We start from the raw sequence: 18108 nt of genomic DNA, 5'->3' as shown, positions 1-18108 counted from the left end.
ATTCCCTCCTTCCTCCACTTTTTGTGCTATTATTGTTTTATCGATTATATTTACATATATTATAGATTCAGCAGTACATTTATATAATTTTTATTTTATATAATCTTATGTCTCTTAAAGCACCTGAGAGAAAAAAAGAACACATACACATTCACTGTTTGCTGTATTATCTTTCTTATTTACTTGTCCTGGTTCTCTTTGTTTCTTCCTGTGGATTAGAGTTACCATCCGATACCATTCTTTTATTCTGATATAACTTTTGCCCATTTTCCTCCTTTCTGTTGTAATTGCCAAATATATTGTATGTGTTATAGGACCAGGGATAAAATTATATACATATTGTTTTATATAATTATGTTTTATTTATTTATTTTTAATTTTTTTTAATGTTTATTTTTGACAGAGAGAGAGAGACAGAGCATGAGCGGGCGAGGGGCAGAGAGAGAGAGAGGGAGACACAGAATCTGAAACAGGCTCCAGACTCTGTCAGCACAGAGCCCAACGCGGGGCTCGAACTCACAGACCGAGATCATGACCTGAGCCGAAGTCGGATGCTCAACCGACTGAGCCACCCAGGCACCCCTATATACTTATGTTTTAAATCAGTTAAGAGAAGAAGAAAAGAAATATACAATTATTCTTTCACAATTATCTACATAATTATTTCTACTGTCACTTCTGGTTTTTTTTCATGTGAACTCAAAATTCTGTCTGTTATCACTTGCTTTCAGCTTGAAGAACTTCACTTAGTCTTTCTTGTAAAGAAGGTCTGCTAGCAATAAATTCTCTCAGTTTTGTTTATCTTGGGAAATTTTTATTTCACCTTATTCCTTTTTTCAAAAAGTTTATTTTTTTTGTTTTGAGTGGGGGGGGAATCAGAGAATCCCCAGAAGCTCAATGCTGTTAGCATACAGCCTGCAACCTGTAGCAGATCTCAATCTCCTGAACCGAACCGTGAGCTCATGACCTGAGCCAAAATCACGAGTCAGGCGCTTAACTGACTAGCCACCTAGGTGCCCCTCACCTTATTCTTTTAAAAAGTAGTTTGCTTTATATAAGATTCTTATTTGGCATTCTTTTTCTTTCAGCACTTTGAATATTTCATTCCACTTCATTCTGGTTTGCATTGTTTTTATTGAAAAATCAACTGTTATTCTTACTGATTTCTCCCACTTGTGATGCATCCTTTTTTCTCTTTTTCTCTTTGACTTTAAACGTTTTGTACTATGATGTGTTTAGATGTACAACTTGCTTTTATCCTGTTTGGAGTTCATTGATCTTTTTTGTTATGTAGATTAATGGGAGCTTTTCAGCCATTATTTTTTAAAATAATTTTTGTGTCCCTTTCTCTCTCTCCTTTATTCGGTGTTCCTATCGCCTAATGGTGTTGCATGTTTTTCTGAGGGTGTCTTCATTTTCATTCATTCTTTTTTTCTATTTTACTTTCATCTCTATTGACTTATCTTCAAGTTTGCTAATTTATTTTTTCTTGCCCGCTCAAATATGCAGTTGAGTCCCACCAGTAAATTACTCATTTTGATTATTACTTTTCATCTCCAAATTTTCATTTCATTATTTTTATAATTTCTATTTTTATTGCTATTCTCTATTTTATAAGACATTAAAATCATACCTTACTTTTATTCTTTAATCATGATTTTATTTATTTCTTTAAATATTGATAATAGCTGTTTTGAAGTTTTTTATTTGCTAAATCTATCACCTGGACCTCTTCAAAGATAGTTTCTATTGCCTACTTTTTTTTTAATGTTTATTTATTTTTGAGAGAGAGAGAGAGAGAGAGAGAGAGACAGAGTGTGAGCGGGGTAAGGAAGAGAGAGAGGGAAACAAAGAATCTGAAGCAGGTTCCAAGCTCTGAGCTGTCAGCACAGAGCCCGATGCAGGGCTCAAACCCACGGACTGTGAGATCATGACCAGAGCTGAAGTTGGACTCTCAACCAGTTGAGGCACCCAGGCACCCTTCTATTGCCTGTTTGTTATTTTTCCTGTTTATGTGTCATGGTTTTCTGTTTTGCATATCTAGTAATTGTTATTAAAAGCTGGGCATTTTAGATAATTTATGACAGCAACTCTGGATACTAACCGTCTCCCTCCCCCTGTAGGGTCATTGTTGTTTGCTTGGTCATTGCTGTAGACTAAATATTTGTGTCCCTCAAAAATTCATATGTTGAAACCTAATACCCAATGTAATAGTATTTGGAGGTGGTGCCTTTGGGAGGTGATCAGATCATGAGGGGGCCCTGTCATGAATGAGATTAATGCCTTTATAAAAGAGTCACTTGTAAAAGCTCCTTCACCCTTCTCCATTTGAGGACACAGCAAGAAGGTGACCATCTATGAACCAGAAGGTGGGTTCTCAACAGATAATTAATCTTCCAGGACTTTGTTCTTGGACTTCTCAGCCTCCAGAGATGTGATACATAAATTTCTGTTGAGTATAAATCACCTGCTTATTAGCAGTGCAGCTAGACTAAGTCATTTTGGTCATTTGTTTAGTGACTTGGTGAAACTAATCTGTGAAGTCTATTTCTCCTGCAGTATGCAACCTATTATTTCTCTGCTCATATTGACTAATGGTGGTTGCCCCTGGAATAAGCCACTTATTGGTCAAATGTCATACTTAAGCCCCTCAGCCAGTTAGATTTTTTACCATTTATTGTTATATATGTGTGTGTGGCTTGGAGATTTCTATTACAGTTTAAGGAGTTTACATTTTTGTTCTCTGTATAGCCAGAAGTTAGTAGTTTAGGTTTTTTCAGTCTTTATCATTTCTAAAAGTATGGAATTTTGGTCATACACATAGTGTTCCAGATTTCCAGGGATAACTATGATTTTTATTTTAATCCTGTCTTTGTAGTAGTTGTCACTGGGTCAGAGTAGCTTATTGTTCAGTCAGTTGTTGGTCAGAAGTTGTGTTTAAGCTCCTGTCCCAGTGAGGCTTTGGCCCTGTGTGCATGGGCCTGTGTAAGGCTTGGAGAATGCTTTCAAATATCTATCTGCTATTGTTGCTCCTGTAAGGGCGTAGCCCAGCATATGCACTCAGTTTTCCTGATCCTCATAGCTGGTTGTGAACTCAGGAGAGTTCTTTTGTACCTTTTCCTGGTCCTCTCTCTTAAGTTTCTAGCTGTGCTGCCATTTTGCCTTTATCAAGGAGCAACCAGCCTCTTCTTAATTGCTCACACAAAAATATCTGTTGCTTTTAACAACATCCTTAAGCATGGAGTTCTCCATGCTCTATTCCAAATGAATCTCATTCCCTCAGGCAGAACTGTAAAGCTCTTTGTCCTTATGGCCTTCGTTTCTTCTTGGGCAGCACTCCCATATTACTTCACTGCACTTGCTTGCTGTGTATAAAATAGAGCTTCCGTCCCAAGAGTGAATCTTGAGGGTGTCTGATTCTTGATTTCAGCTCAAGTGATGATTTCACAGTTTGTGAGATTCAGCCCTGCATAGGGCTTTGTGCTAACAGTGCAGAGCCTACTTGGTATTCTCTCTCTCTCTCTCTCTCTCTCTCTCTCTCTCTCTCCTCTCTGTCCCTCCCTGGCTCCCTTTCTCTCAAAGTAAATAAATAAACAATAAAAAAGTTTTGTTTTTTTTTTTTAAATAGTGAACATTGGCTGAGGGAGAAGAGACTCCATCCTTTTAGCTGCACTTACCTGATATAAGTAAAGCTTCTGCAACATGGGTTTGGGGTGGGGAGTGAGGAGCACCAGCAGCCTATCTTGTCCAAAGAGAAACCTAACCCAAACTGGAAGTGAGAAGGAGGAGTGTTTTTGGCAATAGCTGTCTGGAGTAGAGTGCCTGGGATAGAGCTTTAGTAACAAGGAAGGGGAAGGGGAAGAAGTGGATCAAGGACCAAAATTGAGAAATTTAGTAGGACTTCTTTTTTTTTTCTTTTTTTTAACATTTTTATTTATTTTTGGGACAGAGAGAGACAGAGCATGAACGGGGGAGGGGCAGAGAGAGAGAGGGAGACACAGAATCGGAAACAGGCTCCAGGCTCCGAGCCATCAGCCCAGAGACTGACGCGGGGCTCGAACTCACAGACCGCGAGATCGTGACCTGGCTGAAGTCGGACGCTTAACCGACTGCGCCACCCAGGCGCCCCTAGGACTTCTTGATATATGCCCTTAGGACAATTCCCAGAGACTTTAAATGATTTAAAAAAATAATTACCACCAGCTAAGCTATGTTTTGCCAGGAAAAGTATCTTCTGAATTCTGTATTCTGCCATTTTAAAAGCCCCATCCAAATCATTGTTTTCTTAAGCCATTAAGTTTTCCTGTAGGTTGTTATGCAGCATGAGATAACTGAACCAGGCTCCAAAGCGAGATAGAACTAGGTAGAAATCCCAGCTCTACTACTAACAGTGATTTTGAACAAGTTTTCTGAACCTCTGTCTCCTGTTTCCCTGTCTATAAAATGAGATAATTCTTACTGCCTATGGTTGTAAGAAATAATTGAGATAGTGTCTGTAAAGCAGTTGAATAGCACCTAGCCCAAAGTAATTTACTTAGTGAATGATAGATAACAAGTATTAGAGGTCACAAGGGGTATATAAACTTATAAGGAAGACAAATGCAGACAACTGACAGTAAGTTAGTTGCTAGGCTTGCAGAATTGTTCTGTGTGCTGTGATTCACAGACTTAAACCGAGAGCTAGAGAACTAGAACTGGGAGACCCTTGCTTCTGAGAACAGAAAGGCTGTGATTGAATAAGGTTAACAAAGGAAAGTTTTCAGAGAGAGAAGAGTGGATGCAGAACCTTTGGAAACAGCTTCAACCAGAGGGCAGGAATAAGTAGAGGAATCCTAAAATGAGAAAAAAATGGAGTATTAGGAGAATGTAGAGAGTCTGGAGAATATAGACACACTGAAGCCCAAGGAATAAAAATTATTGAGAGAGTCCTCATGTGGGGGAAAAGGAGTGATGAGTAAAGATCACTAGGACCTTTTGAAGGAGTATTTTTTATAGAGGGGTGGTGGTGGGAGCCAAATTGGTAGGAGTCAGTAGGAGATATGGAAGCAGGGCTGGTGGAAAGGAATAGCCACTTAAAATGGGGATTGAGGATATATTCTCTTGTTTCATAAAGATTTTATTTGTATGTTTTTTTAAGATGAGGATATGCCTTTAGATGGAGGAAAGTAAGGATAATTAGGGATGGGAGAGATAAAATAACGTGCTAAGTGATGGAGAAAGACCAGGAAGCTGGCACAAGGGATAGGATTATTGCCACAGGTGGAAGGGTTAGTCTACATAGAGTTTTGAAGAGAAGGTGAATGATGTAAGTGAAAACACTCTATTAATACATAGTTGTTTGGGGTAGAGAGAAGTTGGAGCATATCACATAATCTCAGGCCTCCCTGAAAGTGTGAGACAAATCCATCTGCAAAGACAGTCAGGAAAGTGAGTGTCCAATTTAATGAGGCAGTGAGAGCTTAGAAGAATGTGTAAAGCAAATGTGAGAAATGTGATAAGGAGCCAAACAGACAGTATGGAGAGTGCTGAGTTGAGGTTTCCTGCTCTTTTCTCCTTTTCTCCTTTAGTTTTCCTGGAAATACTTAATATTCAGAAGAGAAGAAAGCAAAGAAAGAAGGTAAGGCAAAGGAAGGTATTTGCACAGGAAGTGGATAATTCAGGCCTAGGCCAATCGATAGGAATAGGAAGCAAAGGGTACAGGGAATCAAGAATGAAGGTGGCAGCATCATTGAAATGACAACCTGCAGGGTTCTGTCTGGATTTGGAGGCTGGCGGGGAAAAATACCATCTAGCCATTTTAAATAATGGCTCAGTAGAGTTGTTTTCAACAGAGGTTGGCAAATTATGGTCCTAGGCCAAATCCTGTCTACCAACTGTTTTTATAAATAAAGTTTTATTGGGACATTACAATGCCCATGCATTTATGTACTGTGTATGGGTGCATTTGCACTATAAAGAAGAGTTGAGTAGTCCAGACAGAGACCATTGGGTCTGCAAAGCTTAAAATATTTACTACCTAGTTCTTTATAAAAAATGTATGCTGGCCCCTGGTTTATAACACATAAAAGTATACATAACATATTGGTAGATGAAAAAAGCAGGGTATAAAGCAATATTTATCACATGATCCAATTTTCTGGAAAGAAAAAAAATTTATAACTATGCCTAGAAAAATGACATAAAAGATACAATGTAAACAATTGTTTCTCTGGGTGGTAGGATTACCAGAGACTTTTTTCTTCTCTTCCTCCTCCTTATTCTTTTTTGTAAATTCCATCATTTCTACGATATGGGAGGATAATGGCCTGAGGAAGGATAATTTTATTAAATGTTAACTTTAGTTGATTATATCAGGGTGCTAAATAACATAAGGCTGTAATTTCCTCTAGAAGGATCCAAATAAGCTTGCCCAAAAGATAAAATCTGTGTCACTGACTGCACCTTTACCCCAATCATGCATCCTTCAAAACTGTGATTTTGATTGGTAATAACTTGATAACAACAGGTAATGGATACGCTATGCGCACCTTTGAAATGACAAATCAAGGTCATCAAACTATCTTCATTAATTTTATGATTACTAAGAAGGAATTAGTATTCAGATAGGAAGTTTCAGGCATGTACATTTAGGGAGAGTAATCTTAGAAGAGAAATATGTGTATAAAGTAAGGTGAATCAAGTTATTTCAGATAAAAAGTAGAATTTGAAATCTAGATCAACTGTCTTCAACAAATGGTATTCTGTCAAGGACTTTCAAAAGATGTGGCTGATTTTGATGGCTATTTCTTTCCCCGGGACATGCCAAGCACTCTGTCAACACCCCCACAACACCCCACAGAGTCAAAAGTCCATTAGGTACCATCAGTTTTAGTTAGATGATATTTTCCCAGTTTTGTGTGTTTAATTTGTTTGTTTTCATGTTTATAGAGTGCCATTGTCCTAGATACTCTACAGAATTTGGAGACAAATTAGGATGCCTAAACTGTATTGATGAATATTTATTGCATCACTAAATCTATAGTTGGGAATCAAGTTGGCCTAAGCTAGGATGAAGAAATTGAAGTCAGTCATCAATGAGAAGAGAAGAGATCAAAGACAAAGGAAGGGGAGGGAAGGGACGAGTCAGAAAAGTCCAGAAGCTGAGGGTGATGTGTGGTGTGGGACTGAGTGAAGAAGAGGCAGAAGAAGTAAAGATCAAGATAAGCTTTGAACAAACATAGGCTCACAGAGACTCTTATCTCTTATCCCAAAGTTGTTTCATGTCACAAATGGGACATCTGGTAGTGGAGGCTTCTAATAGCTGGACCTATTCCATTCCTTTTCCACTTCCCAGAAGCTATTGATTTAGCAGTTTCAGCATGTCAGACTGTAATCTCACTCAAGAATATTTTTGACTATCTTTACAGTGTTTATTAAATCTACATAACTACTTCTAAAAGTTGTTATGGTGAGAGAAACCTATATGGTTTAAGATCTTGGCCCTAGTGCCTTCGTTTGCAATGAAGTAATTAAAGAATCTGAAGGAATTAAGAATGTTCATTTGGGAAAAAGGATAAATAACAAACAAATAAGCATTTGGATCAGGGAAAAGGGGATAGAAGAGGAATTTAAGGTTAGTTACTCTGATACCACCAGCCTGGCCACCAATGGATATCTGGGGGAAAAATATAACTTATGTAGTTACCAAACCAACTACCTTAAGGACTTCTCTCTTCTGTTCACAATGGCCAGGGCCTATGGGATGGATGAAAAATGACCAACTATCCTATATTTTGCAATGAAGTAGGGCTTGAAAAGAGACCCAAACCAGATTTGTTTCCTGTTTGAGATAAGGTGGAGTTCAAAGATATTCCTAGTGAACAGACCTAGATTCCTGCCTAATAAAAAATAGATTTTTGCTCCAAAGTGATCTAATCTTGACTAAGGTTTAGTCATGAATTTATTGATTTACTCAACACATAGTTTATTGGTTTACTTTCTGTGAGCCAGCACTGACCTAGCTGCTAGGATGCAGGAGTCAACGAAACAGGCAGGGTTTCCTCTCCCTTGTGGCTTGTGGGTCAATCAGAGGGAGTTAAATAGGGAACATGTAACACAGAGTTTCCACTCTGATGCTGATCATTCCCTGACGTGCTGTTGAAGGGCTAGCTACTAGACAGTTTCCCTCAGGAAGAGAAAACCATGTGGTTTACCTAGCTAAGTGCATCTTAGAATAAGTATTTAACTGCATGTTAGGACAAGTCTAATTCAACTAATGATGTCGATCAAAAAGGGCACTGAGAAGAGAACAAGTCCTGTCTCTCTCTGGCCCCAGTTATTGTCACTATACTTCCCTATGTGAAAGAATCAATTTTAACTCCTCTGTCTGGCTTCCAGGATTCTTCATGATTCTGCCCACTGCCTACCTCACTAATCTCATTTCCTACCACCTATTACTTGCCTCCTATGCCTGATAACTGAACAGTGTTACTGCATATATTCTTCACTCTGCCTGTAATACATCCCCAGTATTGTTCATATGAAGAATTAATACGCATAAATTAGGACTCTTTCCCTGTGCTACCTTCTCTATGATTTTTCCTGACCTTTTTACTCATTTCCTTCGCCCCTTTATACCACAGTGGTCCTTTAATTACTTATCATTTTATATTGTAATTATTCACCTCCCCAGGCAAGATTGAGAGCTCTTGAGGGAAGAAGGTTAGATAGTATTTGTGTATTTCCCAAAGGCCTAGACCAATGCTTAGAGTTTAATAAGCATTTAATAGCAGTGAATTAATCTTACTGTAAATGTATATTGTGTTGAATAGCAACCACACTTACAAAGACAGCAAAGAAATGACCCCTGACCTCATGGAATATTCAATCTACAGTATTTAAGGAGACAAAACTAATAAAAAGAGTAAATGCCACAAATAAGTAGAGCATAAACTCACAAACCCAACCCAATCCCTATAGACAGACCTGCAGTCTGGAAGAGTGATTTTAAAGATAGTCAGCACTTTTCATGAAGTAAATGAATCTTATGCAGAATTTAAAAAAGTTGTTTCTGTTGAGTCAAGATGAGAGAGTATTTTAGTCTTTTCAAATGGTGTTGGGAAAACCAAACAGCAACATGCAAAATAATGAAACTGGGCCACTTTCTTACACCATACACAGAGTAAGCTCAAAATGGATTAAACAAAAACCTAAACGTGAGAACTGAAACCATAAAATTCTTAGAAGAAAACATAGGCAGTGATTTTTTGACATTATCCATAGAAATATTTTCTTAGGTATTTTTCCTTTGGCAAGGGAAAAATAGCAAAATTGAACTTAGGGCTGTACCAAAATAAAAAGCTTTTTCACAGTGAAGGAAACCATCAACAAAACAGAAAGACCATCCACCAAATGAGAGACGATATTTACAAAGGATATATCCAATAAGGCGTTAATATCCAAACTATATACAGAACTTATACAACTCAACTCCAAAAAACAAAAACAAAAATAACCCAATTAAAAAATAGGCAGAAGACATGAATAGACATTTTTCCAAAGAATACACACTGATGGCCAACAGACATATGAAAAGATGCTCAATATCACTTAGCATCAGGGAAATGCAAATCAAAATCACAGTGAGATATCACCTCACACCTGTCAGAGTAGCAAAAATCAAAAACAAAGAAACAAGTGCTGGTGAGGATGTGTAGAAAATGAACCCTCATACATATTTTTGTAGGAATGCAAGGTGGTGCAGCCACTGTGGAAAACAGTATGGAAGTTTCTCAAAAAATTAAAAATGGATTCACCATATGATCCAGGAATTCCACTACTGGGTCTTTATCCAAAGAAAATGAAAACATTAATTTGAAAAGATATATGCATCTCTAAGTCTATTGCTACCTTATTTATAATAGCCTAGATGTAGAAGCAATGCAAGTGTCCACCAATAGATGAATGCATAAAAAAATATCATACACACACACACACACACACACACACACACACACTGCAATATTACCAAGCCATAAAAAAATAATGCAATCTTGCCTTTTGCGACAACATGGATGGATCTAGAAGGTATAATGCTAAGTGAAATAAGTCAGAGAAAGACAAATAGCATGTGATTTCATTCATATGTGGAATTTAAAAAGCAAAACAGGGGCGCCTGGGTGGCTGTCGGTTAAGCCGCCGACTTCAGGTCAGGTCATGATCTCGCAGTCCGTGAGTTCGGGCCCCGCGTCGGGCTCTGTGCTGACAGCTCAGAGCCTGGAGCCCGTTTCAGATTCTGTGTCTCCCTCTCTCTCTGCCCCTCCCCTGTTCATGCTCTGTCTCTCTCTGTCTCAAAAATAAATAAACGTTAAAAAAAATTAAAAAAAATAAAAAGCGAAACAAATGAAGAAAGAAAAATGGGACAAACAAAAATAACAGAAACAGGGAGAGCAAACTGGTGGTTGTCAAAGTGGAGGCAGTTTAGGGTTCCTGGTGAAGTAAGTGAAGGGGATTAAGAGCATATTTATTGTGATGAGCACTAAGTAATGTATAGAATTGTTGGATCATTACATTGTACACTTGGAACTAATACAACACTATATTAATTATACTTGAATTTTAAAAATAAATTATTTTTTAAAAGATGGTAGAATATTTTATTTAATTTTAAAGTTTTTTTATTTATTTTGAGAGAGACAGAGAGTGCACCGGAAGGGCAGAGAGAGAGGGAGAGAGAAAGAATCCTAACCAGGCTCCACACTGTCAGCACAGAGCCTGATGAGGGGCTTGAACCCACGGAATCTGAGATCATGGCCTGAGCCAAAACCAGGAATTGGGCACTTAACCAACTGAGCCACCCAGGTGCCCCAAATATGGTAGAATATTTTAGAGGTAAAATAAATAGCATAAGTAAAAGGTGGCAGTGAATGAAATAAGTCTGCACTGGAGCTGGCCTGATATTTTGCAATCCCCCTTTTGGAATACTGATCTCTTGGTAAAGAATGATTCTAGGAGCTGTTGCAGTGACTTTAGTGGCTTTCAGGGTCACTTGGTTTAGCTGTGGAATGAACTCAGCTGGCTTCAAAGTGTCTCAAGGGCAATGTTGGAATGAATCTCCTTTGTTTCTAGAAGTCAATCAGATTCTCAAGTCAAAGTTAACTTATACTTGTGGGTTGAGCCAGAACAGTGTGGTGACGAAGTGTATGGTGGGAGCCTGGCCACCTTCATACTTGTTAATAGCACAAGTGCTTAACCATCCCAATGTGGGATGGCCTTTAATAGAAAGCCCTTCTCAGATCTGCAAAGATCTGGCAAAATATGTATTCAGTCTTTTTGTTGTAGCTTAATAGATTTGTTAATAACACCCATTTATTTTTAAAGGAAATTAGTGATTTTTAAATGTGATTTTTAAAAACTTTTTTAATGTTTATTTTTTAGAGAGAGAGAGAGAGAGAGAGAGCATGAGAAGGGGAGGGGCCGAGAGAGAGGGAGACACAGAATCTGAAATAGGCTCCAGGCTCTGAGCTGTCAGGCTCTGAGCTGTCAGCACACAACCCGACACGGAGCCCAAACTCATAACCATGAGATCATGACCTGAGCTGGAAGTCAGATGCTTAACCAACTGAGCCACCCAGATGCCCCGGAAATTAGTGATTTTTAAAGAGAGGTTCCCCACAAGAATTTTTAGTGAATATTGACTCACAATACTTACTGAAGCGTCTCTGACAATCTTACTAGACAGCAAGCAATATGTAATACTGAACAAGTATTTCTTTACTCAGAAATGGAACATGGACATTTTAGTACATATAGATTATTTAACTTGAGTTCGGCCTTTTTGTGACTTGTTTGAATGTGCAAACAATTCTTTGGATTATATTAAGTAAGGTATACAAATATGCATGGTTTCTCAAATTTACTTTTAAAATCTAAAAAAAAAAAATGTCTATGAAGAATCAAATGCATAGATAATGTGTTAAGTTTACTTGGAGGCCAAAAACTCCAAATAATACAAAACAAAAAACCCTTAAGAGAATGTGGAATTTATATGAACACGAAGTATGCATTGAAGATCTATTTCTACCAATAAATATTAAAACAAAAAAAAATTGACTCAGTGCCTTCTATGTACAAAGAATATTTGAGCTCAAAACCATCCTGGAATGTAGTATCATTACACCCACTTTACAGATGGGGAGACTGCTACTCAGATAAGTGATTTCTCAAAGGCACATGTGCTAAGATTTGAATCTTGGATGACCTGACTCTAAAGCTCAGCCTCTTTCCACTTCATCTCCATTACACCTGCTGCTTACAGGAAACACATGTGGGCACAGGTGCATGCATGCACATAACACACATACACACACTTTTAGATGTAGCAATTGCACAATTCTCAAAACTAAGAAAAATTATTTTCTCTTTATAGCCCTAAAATTTAATAAGAGGAAAGAACTTTTAAACATATCTATCTAGATACTTGTATATGTTCAAAGATAAGTGCCTGAGAATTTGGAACTAGGCAAGGGAGCAAAATGCTTTAGTCTTCCACCTAGTGGAAGGTCAGCACAAAACAAGATGAAGAGAACCAATTCCATACACATGCACAACAGAGTTGCCTACATGGTGAGATTTAAGGAGTAAAGAGGGTTCCATCTGCCTTTAAGTCTTTTTCACTCTTGCCTGTTAAATTATATAAGTTCATATCTTTTAAAATGCCCCAGGGTAAGACATTCTTCCCCGGAGATCTATGTTAAAGTACACAGACTCTTTTATCAGAGTTATTTCAAATAGGACGCCAGACAAGTGTATTTGATTGGAGATTGGAGAAGGTGAGAGATTGAAGTTCTAATGCAGAACCACAATGATGGGAGAGGCCAATTATGCCACATGATTGGGCCCCAGGCCCCTAGCGATAGAAAGCTGATGACAAGCTTGAGTATAATAAAACTTAACGCAAAATTGTTATCTGGGACTTCCATTTTAATGAGACAAAGATCGTAGGAGTTACAGAGAGCAGGTATATATTAGCATCAGAGTTCATCCTAAGCAGAGAAGGCCATCCTGTAAGGTAGTGAGCTCCCTGACACTGGAGATGTTTAGGGAGGTTGGAAATACCCATAGACAGAATGTTGTAGAGGCTAGACTGCACAGTCTTTGAAATCCTTTCCAATTATAAAAATCTGTGACGGTTCTATGAATAATTTTGCTAGGTTTCAGAGATTCTTTGGCACCATTAATTTATTCATTCAACAAACACTGATTTCATTATTAATTATATTTCATGGCTGGGCACTGTTGAAGCTGAGTACATAACTCCAAAGTTCCTAATGACCCGGGTAAGAGGATAAAACTGACAAGATGCTAGGATCTGTAGGAAAAATAATAATCTAAGAATGTAAAAATAATCTATGCCACTAATGTTCCTCTGTACTCGATATCCCAGTGCCAGACCACAGGGTTTCACATTCTGAGATATTTTACCCTAGCTTTGGTAGACTGGCATGGTAGAGTTTTAAATCACACTTCCTTTTTCAAAGCTGTAAACCACTGTATCAAAATAAACACTAGTCCAAAAGCTATGGGGGGGGGGAAATGTGTTTACCTGAGCCTGGTTGCAGCCAAATGCAGAGGTATCCTTCCATCTTTTGGAGAAGGAGCCACTGACGTCCATGCCCACCTGCTGGCATTCTGGCCTTAAACAAGCAGGACTCCCTGGCCTTGGCCATCCCTTTCTGTCTTGTTTCTCTAGGCCTAACATCTGCCAAATTGAACTCTTCATTTGCTCCTGCGTAGAAGAATGTTTTGAAGTTTTGTAAAAATGATACTTGCTCATATATGTATGTCTACAGTATAGAATTATAGTCAACAGTTTGTAGCCAAGAGTTTTGTTTTATATATAAAAGTGACCACTTTTTAAATAAGTTCATATATTCAATACCTGAAAGAGTGGTAAACAAACTGAATCTCTCATTTATAAAATACAGACTGGGAAAACCGACCCAATCTGATTCAAGGTCAGAAGACCTTGAATAGGGATAAAAAAGCACATATGATGCTAATCCTGTGGATATATCTTGGTGAATAAAACTCTGAAGGCTGTAGGTCCTGATTTACAGTGAACATCATATAAATGTTAGCACAGGCTAGGGTATGTACTGCAGTAACAAATTCACCCTGAAACCTCAGTGACTTAACACAACCCAAGTTTGTTTTGGCTTTTTTCTCCTCACTCACACTCCGGGTTCATTGTAAGTCGGTGGGGAGCTCTGTTCCCTCTAGCCATTCCGAAACATGGAAAACATGATACAAGAGGTAGTTTAGAAAGATTGAGCAGGACCAAGGGGAAAAAAGAAAAAAAGAGATAGATATCAAAATTAGAACAGTTAATCCAAAAACATAAATGTTAATTATATCATTTAAAAAAGTTTAGCTCAAATGAGTTCAGAATATTATCAGAGAATAATTGAAAGTAAGGGTGATAGAGGCACCTGGGTGGCTCAGTCGGTTAAGCATCTGACTTCAGCTCAGGTCATGAATTCGAGCCCCACGTCAGGCTCTGTGCTGACCGCTCAGAGCCTAGAGCCTGCTTCAGATTCTGTGTCTCCCTCTCTGCTCCTCCCCTGCTCGAGCTCTCTGTCTCTCTGTCTCTCTCTCTAAAAAATAAATAAACATTGGGGCGCTTGGATGGCTCAGTTGGTCGGGCATCTGACTTCAGCTCAGGTCATGATCTCATGGTCTGTGAGTTTGAGCCCTATGTCAGGCTGTGTGCTGACAGCTCAGAGCCTGGAGCCTGTGTCTCCCTCTCTCTCTGCCTCTCCCCCACTCATGCTCTGTCTCTGTCTCTCTCAAAAATAAATAAACATTTTACAAAATAAATAAACAAACATTAAACAATTTAAAATTTAAACAATTTAAAAATTTAAAAATTAAAAAAATGAAACATTAAAAAATTAAAATTTTTTTTAAATAAAGTAGGGGTGATAATCAAAGCATATAGCCATGGTGTATGGGTATAAACACTTCCCTTGTAGGTGTAACATAGGCACTATAAACACCTGGTCAGTCTGGCCATAGGTACCTGCTGGATATCAGCTCTCCCTAAAGGGAGAAGAAGCCTGGGAATGGAAATGATTGCAAAGCAGGTAGAGCCCAGTACTGGCCCAACAGAGTCAGCATTCCCTTGGATTGAATAAACACCGGAGCCGGAAGATTAGTTTGTGTTCACTACAATTCAGAGAGAGTGGATTAATCCAGTGTATTATAGTGCTGCCCTTACATCACTGGATTTCCTCATCTCACACTGCCCACAGCCCCTCTCCTTTCCCTTTCCCTGTCCCAATGATTTGTTTTCCCTAATTGTGTATCCCCCTATCCTTTGTCGAGTGCTTTGATAAATGTAGACACTTCCTCTTTATTTTCTTCACATTCTGTGGCTCTTGTGAGTCATTTCTGACGGCACTGAATCATTTTCATCACTGCTCAGCCTCCTCCTGTTTGAAGTCCTTGTCTGGATATATGCTTATTCATCACCACTCTCTCTGCGACCCACATGTGTCCGGCACACTGTTTACATTGGGCTTTAATCTGTTGTTAGTGGCCAACTCCAGTGTCCCCCTCCTTCCTCAAGGGGCCCATCCCTGTTCCTCCCGCCTGTACAGCTCCCAGTGGGAGAGCAGAGAGAGCAAGAGCTCTGGCCCTTAACCTTGGCGTATGGACTCTTGCCCAAATCTTCATTCCAGACCTTCCCCTTTTGCTTGTCCTTTATAGCAGCTTCTTCTCGGTATTGTCTATACAGCCAAAGAGGCAGAAATGGGGTCCCCTCCAAGGCTGGCTCACAGGCCATCCTGGGACAGTGCACTGCAATGAGGGCTCATGCGTTCCTGCTCTCCACCTACCCTCTAACACACGTTTCCCTCCTGCTACAAATGCCAGTGTTTTTTGTTTTGTTTTATTATGTTTTGCTTAAATACACTTCAAAGTGCAAATTCTCTAGTTCCCACTGGTCAATGGAAGGCACTGATTTGTGACCCCAAACACTAGGATTTTGCACGAACGCATTGATATTTAGTAATTGGTAATAGATCCTGACATTTCAACCGGCTACAGTGGGTTATCCTCTGTTCTTCTTTTTCCTCCCCTAGCCTGGTTGCTCTGGAATTGATTTATGAAACTAGTTTGCTTTTTACTTATTTTATTCCTCATTATTCATATTTAATGTTACCCACACTTGACCTTGTGACTCTAATTCCTTAAACTGAATAACGTACACACATTGACTTTGTTCTTCTTGACAAGTCTTATCATTTTTTATCTTTGCCATCCCTCTTTCAGCCTTTTAAAGATCTAGGGCTCTCTGAATCTCTTATCTGTTTACATTCTTCTTCATTATTTAGTATTAATGTCCTTCTTTCAGCCATTATTCCCTAGGTTGTTATTTTCCCTCATTTCCTGATTTGGTTCTTTCTGTCACAGAGCCAGAACTCTCACTACCACACTGTAGAGGTTGACGATAGCTTCACCAGTCAAATCAATTCAGATGTTACAAAGAAAAACCATGTACTCAGGAATTCAGCAACAGCTCAATCAGTTCTTGCATGAGACTTCTAGTGTCTTTTGGAAACATCAGTTGTGAGGTATTGCTAAAAGCATATGTTTAATCAGAGCAGGAAGATCACTTGTTAGTTAAAACATAACATATACATTTTGTCCCTGAGTAATTCTTAGATCATGGTACACCATAGAACACTGAGATGGCCATTATTTGTTCAGCAGTGTCCCATAGGAAGAGTATGCCATAATTTGAGAATATTTTTCACAAAGATATGAACTGGCAATTAACCATTAATGCCCACCCTATGATCTATGTACATGTGATATTCCTTTTCTTCACTTCTTATGAAGCGCTAGAATGATGGTAACAGCAAATCAAGTAAGACATTGGGGGTACTGCATATGTTTCTATTCTAACATAGCTGGTGTGATTAGCTCAGTTACTTAGACTTTATTTTTCTGTTAAAGCCAAATGTGAGTCAATTAGTTTCACATGATTCCCCCTGGCTGGGAAGAGAGTTACAAGTGTCTCCCAGCTGCACATTATAAAGGAAAGTAAGGTGAACCCACTACATTGTCCTAAACCAAACCATTACCTGACTAGAAAAATTATGTTAAACTTTCGAGATATGGGCAGTGAATTAGGCCCATGCTTTTAGGGTGAAAACATACTTCTTTATTCCTATAATATCATGACTTTTTATCGTAGTAAGTCACATATTAGGTTCAGTACAGACTGCTCAAAGACATTTAGTTCTCATTCTAGCTTAAGGTTTTGTTAATACTAGTACATGGACTAATACTGTGTTTCTATTGGCTGGTAAACCACCACTGTGATGCAAAAAAAAAAAATAATAATAATCACAGAGGCATCTGAGAATTAGTGGTATGTGCGGAAAAAGGAGTTAGGAACCCTTCGGTGCTTTTTTGGTATCGAACAGCTGTCGTGCATGTTACCCTTGACAGTATTGCTTTCTGTCCCAGAGTCCCTAAAAGCTATTCTTGTCATAAAAGCCAGGACAGTGTCAGCAAGCAATCTTTGTTTGTATGGTCCTCAGTTTTTCTCCCTTCATCTCTTTGTTCCTTTAACAATAAAGGATAAGGAAGAAACAAATGGCCACAAAATTTAACGATTTTATTTGTTGAACTATTACCTACATTCTGCTGTAAATCATAATGATTGACCAGAGCCATTTGCATCGTGAAGCAGGTCAACTCTTTCAAGTTACAAATACACATTAATCATCCACAGCAAGAGCCCTACTGCCTGGGAAGGATGTGGCCCACTGTTTAGTTAGGGTTAAGGTAACGTGCTGCAAAAAATTAACTCCAAGTGGAATGAATCTAAGACTACAGAAGTTTATCTCTTTTCTACATTACAGTCCATAGAATAGATAGCTAGGTGCCTCTTTTCCTCAAGGTCATCCAGTGATTCAGGTCCCTTCTATTTGGTTAATTTGCAAATTCCTGGGATTTTACCCTGTCCTCATGGTTGAAGTAGGTCATTACCCCAATCCCAGCCTGTGGCAAGGGGAGAAGACAAGGAGTACAGCAGCTTTCTCTCTAAGGATGTGACTC

Source organism: Felis catus, chromosome B2 (genome assembly GCF_018350175.1).
Source record: "Felis catus isolate Fca126 chromosome B2, F.catus_Fca126_mat1.0, whole genome shotgun sequence".
Taxonomy (NCBI): Eukaryota; Metazoa; Chordata; class Mammalia; order Carnivora; family Felidae; genus Felis; species Felis catus.
The sequence above is the reverse complement of the archived record's forward strand: the minus strand, read 5'-3'. Positions refer to the sequence as shown.